Genomic DNA, 17,473 nt, shown 5'->3' on the forward strand with positions numbered 1-17,473 from the left:
TATCTCGTTATTACGAGAAAAGATCTCGTTAATTATATACTACAGAAATGATCGGATATAACATTTTATCTTATGTGAATGAGTGGAAAGAACTTGATATAGTTTTATTTTTCAATGCTTATTACAGTCCTATTCTCAAGTAAATACTAGGTAGTCCAAGTAATAAAAACACAACTCTATTACTAGCAGTTACAGAAAACTACAAAGTTTCACTCACGAACATACGGGATTTACGTCGAATTATGTTTTATATACATGTATTTATACAAAGCCCTTTACTTACTTTCCTTTACACCTGCTTCACCAATGGACTCACTGCCCCAGTAGTAGATATTTACCGCTGAACCATAAAAAAAAAATCCAACAGGAAGCAAGAGCAGGGCATTCAGTTTCCTTTACACACAACAACTTAGAAGTTACATGTAATTCTTGTTATTAATGCTACCTTTGAGTTTGAAAAACAGTCATGTATGAGAATATATTAAAGTTTCGCCTTATGTCGAAGAAGTATTACCAATAATATTTGCCTTATAATTTTTTAAATGCAAAACGATCTTATTGTTTACCTTATGGGTGTTCATAAAATCTGTACGTTACGTTACAATTATGGAGTACATCATGCTTGGAATCAATGTATGTGTGTTCACGTGTTTTTGCAATTTTGTCAAAAATCTTAGTTTATTCCATCCCAATTTAATACATGTACCGCCATCGGTATAATAGTTTTATGATTGTCACACTTGGATATGTAAATTCTCTTGAAGGACAGTAATAAAAAAGAAATATTCAAGAAATTAAAATAAATTAATTTGTGTCTTTGACCAGTTTTTTTAACGCATTCGTAAGCATACGAGGAATTTCTATATATTTCATTCAAATATATTCACAAAGGTTGGCACCAAAAAACATTTGAGTGAAAATTGTTATATATACAAACGATATCGTCCAGTTTCATAATGGACCATTCATCTAAATTGGCATACTGTTGTTCATATTAAGCATGTGATTTAAAGTGACATAGTAACTCAAAATGTTTTACTTTTTTTAAATTATAACAACGGATATCAGCTGTGTCATGGGTTTGTGGATCGCCATGTTCCTTTGCGTACCATATGTGAACACGTTCAATAAAAGCAAATTTTTTTACCCACTAAATTCTTAGAGCTGCTTGGTCCGATTTTTTTGTTATTATAGTATCAAATAATTTTCCAAACAAACCATTAATCTTAGAAAGTTATGGACTTTCTCCTATTTACACCAACAGAATGGGTCTTCTTTCAAAGGTAGAAATATTCAAAGTAAATAAAAATAATTCATCTTTGGGCAAACGAATGCATCATGGGATGTTTAGAAAAGGGAACTGTTTAGTTTCGTCCGCCGAATGATTAGGGCTATTCAACCCGCATTCTATGCATCGATTGTAAACAAAGCAAACTTCAGAAATATAGGCGAACAAAACGTACACATGTTTATTTGTAATTTGTCTGAACATTACGACCTTTACTTATAGAGATGTTAAAGTCGTAATACAGCCATATTCCTCTTGACGTCAGGGGTGAATTTTAACATGAGGCGAAAAAACGCGATACCCTATTTATGTCGTTTGTTTTGTTAACAAATTTTGTACATGATTTTTTTTCCATTAAAATTTGGCTTAATTGACTAAAAAAACTACTGCAATGTCTAGTATGATACAAATACTTAGCATAACTATAGTTTAAAAACGTGCACAAAATTTGATATAAAATCGGACCAAGCAGCTTTATATGGCACGCAAAATTCACAAAAATGAGCTAAACATAGTTTCACAGTTGATAAACTAGGTTTATCGACTGTTAACTATAGTTTACGGATCGTAAACTATAGTTACCGACGTTAATCTATATTTCACATCTGTAAACTATAGTTAACGCGATAATCTATGTTTCACATCTGTAAACTATAGTTAACACTGAAAACAATCATTTGCGGTTGTTAAACATAGTTTATCTGATAAATAGGGTTTTATGATCAGTAAATTACGGTTTACAAATCTAAAGCACGCCAAATTCACATAAATTAGCAAATCATAGTTTCACAGTCGATAAACTAGGTTTATCGGCTGTTAACTATTATAGTTTACGGATCCTAAACTATAGTTACCGACCTTAATCTATATTTCACGTCTGTAAACTATAGTTTACGAATGCAAATCTATGTTTTTCTGTCTGGAAATATACGTTAACAATAGATTTTGCTGATAAATATAGATTCACATCTGTAAACTATAGTTTACATTCGTAAACTATAGTTTAGAGTTGATAAATATAGTTTCACGATTGTGAAACTTTATTTATCAGATAAACTATGTACAATCCGATTCGTGAACTAAAGTTTAGAGTTGTTAATCATAGTTTCTTAATTGTGAAACTATATTTATCAGATCAACTATGTTTAACAACCGCAAATGATTGTTTTCAGTGTTAACTATAGTTTACAGATCTGAAACATAGATTATCGCGTTAACTATAGTTTACAGACGTGAAATATAGATTAACGTCGGTAACTATATTTTTCGATCCGTAAACTATAGTTAATCGATAAACCAAGTTTATCGACTGTGAAAGTATGTTTAGCTCATTTTTGTGAATTTTTCTGATAAATTTAGTTTCACGATTTGTGAAACTATAATTAACAACTCTTAACGATTGTAAATTATAATGAACAAAAGTGAATCTATATTTATCAGCAACATCTATTGTTAACGTTTTTTACAGATAGATAAACTATGATTATCATTCGTAAACTATAGTTTACATTAGTGAAATATAGTTTCACAGATGTAAACTATAGTTAACGAATCGTTAACTATAGTTTAGGATCCGTAAACTATAGTTAACAGCTGATAAACCTAGTTTATCGACTGTGAAACTATGTTTAGCTCATTTTTGTGAATTTGGCGTGCCATAGCTTTAAGCATACAACAAACTTGGCACTTAAAATTTATCAGATAGGTTTAGATTGTTGTGCTTGTTGTGCTTTTTTTTTAGTTTCATAAAATGAGCCGTTCGTAAGAAAAGACCGCAAGACAATGGAAATCCTAAATAATTTGAACAGGTCAACCATATTGTAAGTGTAAAACCTATCTGGGTTTATCTGTTTTTACAAAATATTAAAAATGCCGTTTTATCAAAACTCACAGTGAATTTTCATTTTTCACAGTATCTAATAAATTTGTTCTAAGCAATATGTAGATCGTTTGCAAACGTTGCTTAAATAACATCAAGATAATGATTTTCATGCACAAATAAAGTATTTTTTTATTCCAAATCAATTGTACATGTAGAAATACATTTCTTTCAAATAGAGAGTCTCTTTATTTTTATGTCGTTAATATATTATAACAGTGAAAACAGAAATGGAGATAAATGATCTCCTTGTCGTTTACCAATAGTTAACAGTTAACAAGAAGTTTGATACCATTTACACATATTTTTTAATTTTATATCTTTGACATATTTTGTATGCACGTTTAACATACATGTACACACTCTTTATTCCACTCCTGAATAGTTTATTATCGAGCCCAATCCTTCACATTGTATTTATACTTATATAAATGATTAAAATCTACAAATGCCCAAAATAAATTCCCTTCATTGACCAGAAGCTATTACAGAATGATGAATTTAAGGTAAACAAAGGTTTAAAATATACAATTTTCAAATGATTTTTTGCTTGTGTCGCATAACGACCTGCATGGTTGCTGTCAAGTTCAAGTGTCTGTGATGAAAATTAATGAACACAATACGATTTTTGGAATACTAGTAATTATTATTTTCTCCGGGCATTTAACAACTAATCGGTAAGATAACAAATTAAATAATTTCCACAAATTAATGCATCACTACAAAAGACATTAATTTCTGCTTACAACACTAATACCCTTGTGTTTTATCCAATCTCTGTAAGTAAACTCGACATCAAAAATCATTCAACTATTAGGCTCACATGCATAGTGAATGTTCCAGTTTGCATAAACTCCCATCTTACATAACAAGGTGCATGACGTCCATATGCCATAATTAACGTGACAGTTTTACACCATGTTTAATAACTTACACGTAACCTGACAAAATATAACTGTTTTGACCACTCTAATCAACGAATGACGCACCAACCGGAAAGGAAATATATCCAAAGGCTCATGGTTCTATCAGTGTCAAATTTTGACTCAGTGGCCGGTGTTAGGGTTTTTTTAATTGACCAATCAAGCTGAGTAAATTACGTAGTCCTTTTAATGACGTAACAAGCAATCATAATTAAATAAAGAAAAACGTGCAGGGGGAAATCCCATATCAATGCAAAATACCCTATATAAAGCCAGTGATCCTCATTTTAAAGCACCAGTTCTATTCTTTAAGACAAGATGAAGACATCTCTTGCAATGGTCCTTGTTCTGTCCCTTTTGGGACTTAGCAACGTTTCTGCTCAGAACAGCAACTCGAAAATCCTCGGATCCTTGCTCGTCGGCGGGCTGGCTGGATGGGGGATCAACAACGTCATCCAGAGAAACAGACGACAGGACGCCATCAATGATGCTATCCTGGCTCGGTCTGTAGGAATTCCGGACCCAAGATTCGGAGTCGGTCTGTCTGGCGGTTTCGGTAGACCATCTTTTGGGCACCAAAGACAATTCGGCTACGGGAGATCACATGATTGTAAGTTGATTTCTCTATATCCTAAAACAACAAAATCAGTTCTAAACCAACTATTTAGTTAACAAAATTACAGCATTATTTTAATAAAACAAATCAGATTAAAAAAAATGGGTTTTTTTCTGGATTTCATTTAATATATTTTTCTGATTTTCAGAGTAGACGACAAGCCGAAAGGACTTCACTTCCCATGCATTACCAAACGCATCAAATCAAGAAAAAAATTCAGATTTTAGAAAAGGGTGACTTTTTTCTTATTAGAAGTGTGAGGAAATATACTTTTATGTGCCAATAGTTGCCATATTTTGGAAGTTCTGTGATAGTAGACTAGTTTCAAAAAACTGATATGCAATTTAGTTAACTTATTATATGAATAGTGTAAGTCTTAGTTATAGTGCTCAAAATACTAATATAAATAGTTGCGTAGAATTATAAAGTAAGTCGGTCGTTTAAAAAGTGTGATCGGTAAAAAGAATGAACTTATTTAGAGGGAAAGTATTATTGTAGTTTCAACCGTCACTTTATTCGTGTATTGTACATACATTGTCTATATCTATCATTATATTATAGCATGTATCATGACCTATAACATATTTATTTGTGTTCATATAGTTTTTAAAATGTTTGTGTATATTGTGTGGATTTCTGTTATTATAACATATAATGTATCATGAAGTTGTGTGAATATCCTACATACCCAATGCTTGTTCGTTATAGATTCATCTGAATGTTTCACTACGTGCATATGTTTCTTTGATTATTTGTTACAATAAATAAATTTTCCCCATTTTAAAAAAAAAATCAATTTTTACCTGACTTGACATTTTTGTCCGGAACATGCAAAATTTTGCTTTCAATGAAAATCAATCTAGGAGAGAGAAATTGGAGCGGGGTGGGTGGTCGTTAACAATCTTTACTATATTGAATCCCTTTCTCTTAGATTTTTAGGTAGGGGAAAACTTAACACGACGCTCAAAGTATTGACAGACCCATCGCCTGATAGGGCTACACTCAATAATGCATACATTGGGAGAATTAAGTTTGCCGACCCCTCCACCGCACCCCCCCCCCTCACCCCCACCCCCACAAAAAAGAGTGAAAATTGTTTTATCGATCAGATGAAAAAGTCCACTTTCATAGTAGACCATGCATCTACATTAGCGACTGCTCTTTATTTTCAGCACGTGATTTAAAGTGACATATTGATTCAAAGAGGATATTAAATCGTATATAAGAAAAAATTACGGGTTCGTACTTGTTAAGCACCATATATGCACACGTTCAATAATATCAATATTTCCATAACCCCAAATTATCAAGCATACAGTAAAACTGGCCCTTATAAATTATAATTTTTCAATTAAGCTTAGATTGTTAAGCAATCTGGTTTTTATGGAAAAAAATATTATATAAAACATCCATCCATTCAAGATTGATTAATGAAATGTATTGAACGATTAGACGATTTCCCCTTAGCTATCTATTAGGTATTTGAAACTTGACAAGAAGATTCCCAGTCAGTTATTGTACTTGTCCATGGGCACGTGGAAATCTTTTTTTTCTTCATTTAGAAACTGACTAAAACGGCCGAAATATTTATACTTTGGAGCGTTTGTTTTCCTACAGTGAGCTTCAGGTCACGTAGTCAAATTTTTACACAACGAAGAATGGTCACATAATTTATTAAATTATGAACCAAATTACATCATGTTAGGATATAATCAAAATGATAATCATGAAATCAAAAAGGCTGATAATAATTAGTTATCTACAGAAAATATTTTTTTACAAGAACCTTAAGCTTCGCACAATCTTCCCCAAAAATCTCAAAATTGCATATCGTGGGAAATTTCTCAAAAAGTATACTGTTTACATACTATTTTTTTTAACATTTGTAAAGGAGTTATATATTTTATAAACAAGAAACACAGTTTATAAAAACTGACAAGCTAGTTTTGCATCACAGTCTTTTGAACATGTATACCCCCATATTGTTGAAATAAAGTTTTACCAGCTGTTTTTCCAAACTTTAGAAAAAAATAAATTGTACCAATATATGCACAGTCTAACAGTAGAATACAATTAAATAATCAACCAATTGTATTATATATATATTCCTAACTGGCAAATCATATAGAAATGAGTGCAGTAGCATCCTCCCGTCTTTTTTTACCATTAAAGCTATACACGCTATAATTTGCGTCAATTTTGAATGACAGTGAAAACGCATGTGTTTGTCTACTTATAAAAGTTATCCTTAATCTGTAAATTACAAGGGTGAATTCCATCTCGTTACAAAGATATAGATTTTTAATTGTTTATTTTCCTGCCAGGAAAATATACCTTTTCATGAATATTGATGAAGGAAGAGCAAACCGACCTCATTGCGCATGTCCGCGGAGAACTAGGTGGTCGTTATTGTTTGCCTAATTAAATATCCAACTTGATTTTTAATATGCTTAACAGTTGTTAATTTGAAATACTTACATTTATAATGAGTAAAATACGCTTGCCATTCACGATACCCTTACTTATAGGATCTATAAATAGCACATAGGGGAAAACCACAGGTGTACGTCATTTTTTTAAAGGAAGTATTCATATCTACTCACAGGCTTGTATTTTTTTCTTTTATTTGTACTCGTATATCGGACAAATTTATGCTTTACTGAAAATATCCTTTCCTTTGTGAAATTATCACAATTATGAAGATGTTGACCCTTCACCAGTTTTGGTATGATAGGCTAAATTTAGCTGTCGATATCACGTGATAGATTGATATTCATGAGGAGGCATTACTTTCCTGGCAGGAAAATAAATATTTTTTATTGTTTAATATTTGATATATTTGTTACGTGATCGAATTGAGCATTATAATTAACAGAATAAAGGTAACTTTTATTAGTAATCAAACACATACATTTTCCCCTTTATTCAAAATTGACGCAAATTATAGCGTGTATAGCTTTAAGTATCCCCCTCTCAGTATATATATATATTTCTGGCTTTCCTTTCCTTTTAAAAAATGAACTATATGTGTATTGAGGTCACCGAACCATTCTTGTATAGTCCATTAAATCAAATACATGTACATGTCATCTTAATTGCTTGTCCGATCAATATCATCGATGTATGCCAAAACCATAACCGATGTCAGTGAGCATGAGATCATATAATTTTTTCTATGAATGATATTACATAAAAAATAATTTTTGAACGAAATTATAATGGAAGATTATTCAAAAGAATCTGTATAAAAATTTATCTACTTTTTTTTACGCTATTTACAGTCTACATCTGTACATATATGAAAACCAAACTTGTAACTTTATTTAGAAAAATAAAAAGAATCGCAGTAGAACTGTGAAAACAGTTTTCAGAAAATGAAAAAAAAACAATCAATGACAAACAGATGGTTAGAACAAAATAAAAAAGTTGCATCAAAAAGGAAAATTCGATGATAAAATTTCAACTTTAAAGATTTACCGAATACAGATTGTATGTACATTCTTACATTTTACAGTCAGCTGATGGTTATGTCATGGTTTAATATTCACTGTCATTTTCTTTCACTGTACATTTTTATATGAATGTCTAATACCCTCACCATCATATTTGTACAGATTGATATATAAATTTTGTATTTTTATTCTCCTAGATATTTCATTTTTTTGGCGATTCCGGTCAGACACTCTCCCACCATCATCTCACCGTCACCAAGGATACACACGGCGCGTGGATCTTTTATTCCTCCTTCAGGAATGATGTACCTCAGGAATCGTCCGTCTCTGTCCAGCATGTGAATCTTGTTCCGTAGAAAATCAGTGACGATTACGTGACCGACAAAATCAGTGGCGAGTGAGGAAGGTTTAAATTTACTGTCCTTATCCGAGTACGAGAACCGGAATATACCCAATCTATCGACAGCAATGACTGTTTTTTTCTCCCAGTCAGTAACAATGATGTCCCCGTTGACATTTTCAGTGATGTAAATCGTCTTTTTGTACAGAGGTTGACACCGCATGTCGTACTGGATTTCCTGGAGCACGGTACCGGTACTGCTGTATCGGACGACTTTGGACTGATCGTCTTTATTGAGACAGACCAGTAGATCACCGGATGCGGTGCTTGTGACGCCGTATGGCTTCCAGTCCCCGGTAGTGAACATCGTCACCACAGTGTCTGTGTCAGATATCATTTTCACGTTGTTTTTTTGTTGTTGTGTGATAGTTGTGTACACTACTTGTTTGTTGTACAAACATAAGTACCCGCCTTTGGCAGTAATCCTGACGGTGTGGTGGAGGTTTCCCTGGAGATCAAACAATTTCAGTTCTTTCCTCTCTCCTCCCATCCACACTTTGTTATCGTCGGTAACCGCCATGTCATACAGACGATTTTTTTTCTTTTCATCAGAAGGGAATCCAGTGTCTATAACAGAAGTAACTGTTGGTCAACTACTATTTTTCTATTCGATGATTCCTTTTCCTTTAATTTGATTTCCAAATATTCATCTATTTTACGTTCAAAGGATTTCGGAAACGAATACTGCGAGACCTCACTAAAATTCGTTTGTTTCTCAATCACTGGTACAAAAGTTTGTATTTCTGTAACGTTCTTTGATTTTTGTAATTTTGTTGTTTTCGCGTTCATTTCATTCACTTTCCCGATCTTTTCTTCAAACTCTTTCTTTTGTTTCTGTAGTACAGCCTCGTGTTCCTTCTGCATGTAATCCAGTTTCTAGTGAAGTTTCTTCACGATCTCCTCGATCTGTTTGTGCCACTCTTCTCCCCGTGCTGTAACTTCGTCTTTCCTTTGTTTGTAAAACAAAGGTATCGAGGACAACATCTTCATCGTATGGTCAAGAATTCTTTCTAATTCATTTTTGGATGATTGAAGTCGATCATTTTCCTTCGCAATAATTTTTAAAAGTTCTTCAATTTTATCAGACAGCTCAGATATTTCGTGTGATTTGTGTTCAATAGAAAGGCAGAGCATGCATATCGGAGCATCACAAGTTTTACAGTATGCGGAACAATCGTTTTGGGGATGGGAATCACAGTGGCATGTGTCGTCATCATCCTTGCTGCTGTAATCTACAATGTTATGGCCAATTTTAGATTTCACACGTAGATGTATGAGGACACAGGGGTCACAGAGATTGACCCCGCATCGTCTGCAGAAAAACGAGACTGGTTGCCCACACAGATCACATTCCACCAAATTCTGCGCTTCATTTCTAGATGCCATCATGAAAGCCTTTCTGCACTCTATAGGAAAGAAATTTTATTTTAGAATCTGGCAAGTTGTATAAAACAAATTAATTATTTCACGGTCGGAGAAGGATGATTATCAGCTATCGAATCGTAATAATTAATATAACACTAGACTCTTGTTGCAAAAGCAACAAAAAGGTCTTCCGTTTTGATATAGAAGTATCAATTTAACTGTAAGACATTGCTTCTCTAACATAAATAAAAAATGGATACGAAAATTATTGTGAATGATAAAAATATCAAAATTAGGTGTACTTCCTGTGACGACCGGAAGTTACGCCGGATAAAACAAAATAGTGTTAACACATGTACATACATAGGTCTATCATCCCACAAAGTTTGGTTGTTCAAGTCGTTACTGTTTTTGAGATCTCGTCGAAATCAGGTTTTTGGTCTCTGGACAGGAAACGGGCAAACGGAAGTGTTAAATTTAAATTGTAATCAATATTTCTTGTATACTTGCCTTTTATACATTATTTTTCATTTATCTAACTAAAATATATCAAAGGAAAACAGTTAAACTGATAGACAGCTCTTTTTTTAACTCTTCCGGTATGGACCGGAAGTGACGGAAGACAAAATGAAACAGGTTAAACACATCTTCAATCAAATGTCTATCATCTATGAAAGTTTCGTGTCTTGATCGCTTATAGTTTCTGATATCTCGCGGGTACAAAATGTGTTTTAAAAAAGCTACCTGAGATAATTGAGATATCTCACCGGAAGTAGAAATTTTTTGTTGATATTACATCGCAGAGATTTCCTATGAATAGATTTATTCTTATATATTTATTCTATTGACAAAAAAATTGATGCGTAAAAAAAATATTTTTTAAGTGCTTCCGGTGACGACCGGAAGTTATGACGAACAAAACAAAAGTGTTTAAACACATCTACAGCTATAGGTCTATCATCCCACAAAGTTTGAATGTTTAAGTCTTTACCGTTTCTTAGATCTCGAGGTGACAAGCTTTTTGTCGCGGGACAGGAAACGGACGACCGGAAGTGAATTTAGAACATTTTTAATTAAAATCCTCTAGATGTTTTTATTTTCTGTCATTCCTGAAAATTTTATAAAAATCCATCAAGACATCTCTGAGAAATTCACGAGAGAAAAAGGGGAAAAAATAATAATAATAATAACTAGACACGATCTCGTTGCGAGCAACGAGGAGGTCTTCCGTCTGATTTTAGAATTTGTTCTATCTTGATTTTGCTATTTAACAGTTAAACATGATTTAGAATAAAAAAAAACAGGGTCTACATTCTAGGGGCCAGATACTATTTTGTTACAGGTGTAAGAGCTTTGTTCAACAAGTGTTTAGAATTCGTCACTGTTCTTGAGATATCTTAGAAGAAAAAGTTTTAGGGGCCGGTCCCTTATCTCCTTATTGGAGCCGCTGAACCAAATTTTGAAGATTGCATGTTGTTAAGTACATCATTTTTAGCATCTTTTCTTCTAAACTGCATTTCAAAATATTTTTTCTTTTTGAGATATAGGTGGTCATAGTTTTGGACTCTTGACCTCTAAAAAACCTTCATTACATAACACATGACATTACATTGCTTGGATACATAATTGTAAGATAAACATATTTGCTTCTATAGCCTTTCACAAAATATCCCTCAGTAAAGAGCTACAAATGAAAGACTTAAGAGCCCTTTGGTCCCCTAATTTGAGGGTCCAGCCCCTTTTTCTTGATATCAAATAAAAGGTCATTTAAATTTCAACACATTTTGTTTAACAATTGTTAAGAGATTTGTTACCGTTCTTGAGATATATAGGAAAGAACGTTTCAGGGGCCGATCCCTTAACTCCTTATAGGGGCCATTTAACGAAATTTTGAAAATTGAATATTATTTAGTACATCATTTTGACTATCTTTACTTCTATACTTTATTTCAAAATATATTTCCTTTTTGAGATATGGGTGATCAAAATTCTGGACTTTTGGCCCCTTAAAACCCCTAATCACGTAACACACGATAAAATCATTAGATTGCTTGGATAAATAACTGTAAGATAAACATATTTGCTTCTATAACTGTTCACAAAATATCCCTCAGTAAAGGGTTACAGATAAAAGACTTTGGAGCCCTTTGGTCCCCTAATTTGAGGGGCCAGCCCCTTTTTCTTGATATCAAATAAAAGGTCATTTAAATCTCAACACATTTTGTTCAACAAGTGTTTAGAAATTTGTTACCGTTCTTGAGATATATAGGAAAGAACGTTTCAGGGGCCGATCCCTTAACTCCTTATAGGGGCCATTTAACGAAATTTTGAAAATTGCATATTATTTAGTACATCATTTTGAGCATCTTTACTTCTATACTTTATTTCAAAATATTTTTCCCTTCTGAGATATGGGTGATCAAAATTCAGGATTTTTGACCCTTAAAAACCCCTAATTACGTAACACATGATAAAATCATTACATTTATTGGATACATAACTGTAAGATAAACATATTTGCTTCTATAACTGTTCACAAAATATCACTCAGTAAAGGGCTACAGATGAAAGACTTTAGAGCCCTTTGGTCCCTTAATTTGAGGGGCCAGCCCCTTTTTCTTGATATCAAATAAAAGGTCTTGTAAAAATTAATCTTTTTTGCATTACAAGTGTTAACAAAATATTTTTCAGAAAAGAGACAAACTAAGAAAACCATTAAAAATTACGACTTTTTTTAGTCTCAATTTTTGGGACCAGGCGAGCTTAAACGCCTTTTGAGCATGACAAATATGAATGCCAAATAGCACATCTACAATCTCTTGTCTACAATCCCTGAAAGTTTGAACTCAATATCTTTTACCGTTTAGGAGGAGATCCCTGGACAAGCCGACCCTCTGAAAATCGTTAAAACGTCATTTTCTCAAGAACGGAAATGACGTCATCAAAATAAAAAAATGTATATTAAGTTCGGATTAATATCTATTAGATCTGAAAGTTTCACGAAAATCGGCTGAGCCATTTACGAGAAATCGCCTGCACAAATTTTGTAAGAAAAAAAATAATAATAATAGGGAAAAAGAAACCGAACGAAAACAATAAGGTCTTCCGTTGGAAAACGGAAGACCTTAATAATAACTAGACTCTTGTTGCAAAAGCAACAAAAAGGTCTTCCGTTTTGATATACATGAATCAATTTAACCGTAGACATTGCTTCTCTCACATAGAGGAAATAGTTAATATTATAAGTATTGTAAATGATGTATCCAGACGTTACTTCCATCTAAAACAACGAGATTGAAAAAGAAATCAATTTTTGAAGTACTCTCTGTGACGACCGGCAGTAATGCCGAACTAAACAAAACAGGTTACAAAGTTTGATTGTTAAAAATTTGATTTATTTGAATCCTACCGGTGAAAACCGGAAGTGGCAGTTGACAAAATAAAACCCACTAAACATATCATCAATCAAATGTCTATCATTCATGAAAGCTTTGTGTCTCATTCACTTACAGTGACAAAAATCTTGCGAGCATCAAATTTGTAAAAGGGAGAGCTTCATAGAGATATTTGAGATATCTCACCGGAAGGAACAGTTATTTGAAAATTTAACATTATAAAGATGACACATCTAAGATTGTATACTGATATATTCATTCCATGTAAAAGAAATAAATAAAGAAAAAACATAATTTTTGTAGTGCTTCCGGTGACAACCGGAAGTTACGCCGAACAAAATAAAATAGTTTAAAAAATGTACATATATAGGTCTATCATCCGACAAAGTTTGATGTTCAAGTCGACATCGTTTATGAGATCTCGTCGAAATAAGGTTTTTTTGTCTAGGGACAGGAAACGGACAAACGGAAGTGTTCAATGTAAATTGTACAAAATATTTCTTGTATACTTGTCTTTTGTACATTATTGTTCATCGAGCTCACTACAAATATCAAAGAAAAACAGTTAAACTGATAAAAAGTTCGATTTGTTTGAACTCCTCTTGTGTGGACCGGAAGTAACGGAAGACAAAATGAAACCGGTTAAACATATCTTCAATAAAATGTCTATCATCCATGAACGTTTTGCGCTTTGATCACTTATGGTTTCTGAGAACTCGTTTGTACAAAATGTGTTTCAAAAAAGCTACCTGAGATATTTGAGATATCTCACCGGAAGTAGAATTTTTTTGTTGATATAACATTGCATTGATAACGTATGTATAGATTTATACTTCTATATCTATTCTATGGCAAAAGAATTTAATGCGTAAAAAGTTATTTTTGAAGAGCTTCCGGTGACGACCGGAAGTTACGCCGAACATAACAGAATAGTGTAAACACATGCACATACATAGGTCTATCATCCCACAAAGTTTTATTGTTCAACTTGTCACCGTTTTTGAGATCTCATCGAAATAAGGTTTTTTGTCTCGGGACAGGAAACGGACAAACGGAAGTGCTTAATGTAAATTTTATTAGTTATTTTTTGTATACTTGCCCTTTGCATTTTATTGTTCATCGAGCACACTACAGATATCAAAGACAAAACGTTAAACTGATAAACAGCTCGATTTGTTTGAACTCTTCCTGTGTGGACCGGAAGTGACGGAAGACAAAATGAAACCGGTTAAACACATCCTCAATCAAATGTCTATCATCCATAATAGTCTTGTGCTTTGATCTCTTATAGTCACTGATATCTCGTTTGTACAAAATGTGTTTCAAAAAAGCTACCTGAGATATTTGAGATATCTCACCGGAAGTGGAATTTTGTTGTTGATATAACATCGCAAAGATTACTTTTGTGTAGATTAATGCTTAAATATTTATTCTATTGAAAAGGAATTTAATGCGTAAAAGTTGTTAATTTAGAAGTACTTCCGGTGATGACCGGAAGTTACGACGAACAAAACAAAATAGTTTAAACACATCTACAACTATAGGTCTATCATCCCACAAAGTTTGGATGTTAAAGTCTCTACCGTTTTTGAGATCTCGAATGTACAAGCTTTTTCAACGTGGGACAGGAAACGGACGACCGGAAATGATTTTTGAGAAAATGAAAAAAACGCCTAGAGATATTAACACTTTCTATTAGTCCTGAAAATTTCAAGAAAATCAATCCAGCCATCTCCGAGAAATCTTGTGGACAAAAAAAGGGGAAAAAAAAAATAATAATAACTAGACTCTTGTTGCTATAGCAACAAAAAGGTCTTCCGTTCCTCATGTATTAATCTGCACAAAAAATCCAGTTATCTTGTAAACAGAAAATGGATACATGTACATTTTGTCTTTCCTCAAAGTTTGGATGTTCAAGTTTTCGTTAGTTATAATATCTCGTTGAAAAAAGGTTTTTATATAGGGACCGGAAACGAACAAACGGAAGTGATTTAAGAAACGGAAAGTAGATATTTTAGTTCATTTACCTACGTACGTTGCTGTTCATCACATTGAGTAAAATGTTTTTGAAAAAGTTAAAAGTTTTAAAGAAAGTTCTATTGCTTTTGAACGCTTCAAGTATTAACCAGAAGTGACGTAGGACCCAATGAAACCCGTTGAACACATGTTCAATCAATGTCCATTATCTATATAAGTCTTGATCTATCACAGTTTCTGAGATCTTGTGGGTACTTTGTTTTTAAAAAAGAAGGCTACTTGAGATATTTGAGATGTCTCAACGGAAGTAGATCTTTTTTTTACCATGTGTAGATGACTTTTTGTATTTCTATAGCTAAAATGTTACTTCAATGCTAAATAACCAAAATAATTTTAAAAAATCAAAATTGGATGTACTTCCTGTGACGACCGGAAGTTACGCCGGATAAAACAAAATAGTGTTAACATATGTACATACATAGGTCTATCATCCCACAAAGTTTGGTTGTTCAAGTCGTTACTATTTTTGAGATCTCGTCGAAATAAGGTTTTTGGTCTCTGGACAGGAAACGGGCAAACGGAAGTGTTCAATGTAAATTGTATTCAATATTTCTTGTATACTTGCCTTTTGTACATTATTTTTCATTTATCTAACTAAAAAATATCAAAGGAAAACAGTTAAACTGATAAACAGCTCGATTTTTTAAAACTCTTCAAGTGTGGACCGGAAGTGACGGCTGACAAAATGAAACCGGTTAAACACCTTTTCAATCAATTGTCTATCATCCATGAAAGTTTCGTGCTTTGATCACTTACAGTTTTTGAGATCTCACGGGTACAAAATGTGTTTTAAAACAGCAACCTGAGATAATTGAGATATCTCACCGGAAGTAAAAAAATGTTGTTGATATAACATCGCATGAATAACCTATGTATAAATTTATTCTTATATATTTATTCTCTGGAAAAAGAGTATATGCAAAAAAATAATTATTTTTGAAGTGCTTCCGGTGACGACCGGAAGTTACGACGAACAATACAAAATAATTTAAACACATCTACAGCTATAGGTCTACCATCTTACAAAGTTTGGATGTTCAAGTCTCTACCGTTTTTGAGATCTCGAGGTGACAAGCTTTTCGTCGCGGGACAGGAAACGGACGAACGGAAGTGAATTTTGAAAAACTTTTATCACAAACCTCTAGATGTTTTTATTTCCAATCATCCCTAAAAATTATATGAAAATCCATTTAGACATCTCTAAGAAATTCACAAGACAAAAAGGGGAAAATAATAATAATAACTAGACTCTTGTTGCAAAAGCAACAAAAAGGTCTTCCGTTTTGATAAACGTGGTTCAATTTAACTGTAAGACATTGCTTCTCTCACATAGAAAAAATAGTTGAGATGATAATTATTGTGATTGAAATATCTTGTAAAACAAGGAGAATGAAAAAGAAATTATTTTTTAAGCACTTTCTGTAATGATCGGAAGTAACGCCGAACCAAACAAAACATGTTAAACATTTGTACAATCATAAGTCAGTCTTCCCTCAAAGTTTGGTTGTTCACGTTTCTGCCAAATCTGAGATCTTGTTGAAACAATATTTTTGTCTCGGGACCGGAAACGGACGAACGGAAGTGATTAATAAAAACAAAAGCTGGTATTTCTCGTACATTTGCCTAAAGTACATGCGCATGACTGTTTACCAGGCTAGATGAAACACCAAAGAAAGTAATTTAAACTTGTTAAAAATATGATTTGTTTGAACCCTTTTGGTTAGAACCGGATGTGATGGTTGACAAAATTAAACCCGTTAAACACATGCTCAATAAAATGTCATTCATTTAAACTTCGTGTTTCAATCACTTACAGTTACTAAAATCCCGCTGGCATCAAATTTGTAAAAATCTATCTACAGACATTTGAGATATCTCACCAGAAGTAAAATTTATTCAAGATTTTATACTGATATATTCATTCCATGTAGAATAAATGAAACAAGAAAACATTTTGACGCGAGCGTCAAATGGGCCGCAAAAAATATGATTGTTGTATGAATCATCACTGGTTGTTTACATAAAAAACACACGACAAAAAAAAGAAAATAACGAGTTGGTTGTACTAATTTTGATGGTTAATTTTAATATTAAGTTTTGAAGTTCTACATTTAACTA

The 17,473-nt window shown here is 32.8% G+C and overlaps 1 long non-coding RNA gene across 1 annotated transcript; it reads left to right on the forward strand.

The window, feature by feature from the left end:
- The first annotated feature begins 4,355 nt into the window (after positions 1-4,355).
- LOC136276237 (uncharacterized) lies at positions 4,356-5,398 on the forward strand. The gene is made up of 2 exons (XR_010714688.1): positions 4,356-4,700; positions 4,855-5,398. It is a non-coding gene; the product is annotated as an uncharacterized lncRNA (long non-coding RNA).
- The last annotated feature ends 12,075 nt before the right edge of the window (positions 5,399-17,473 follow it).

The sequence above is a fragment of the Magallana gigas genome, chromosome 6 (assembly GCF_963853765.1).
Source record: "Magallana gigas chromosome 6, xbMagGiga1.1, whole genome shotgun sequence".
In the NCBI taxonomy this organism is placed as follows: domain Eukaryota; kingdom Metazoa; phylum Mollusca; class Bivalvia; order Ostreida; family Ostreidae; genus Magallana; species Magallana gigas.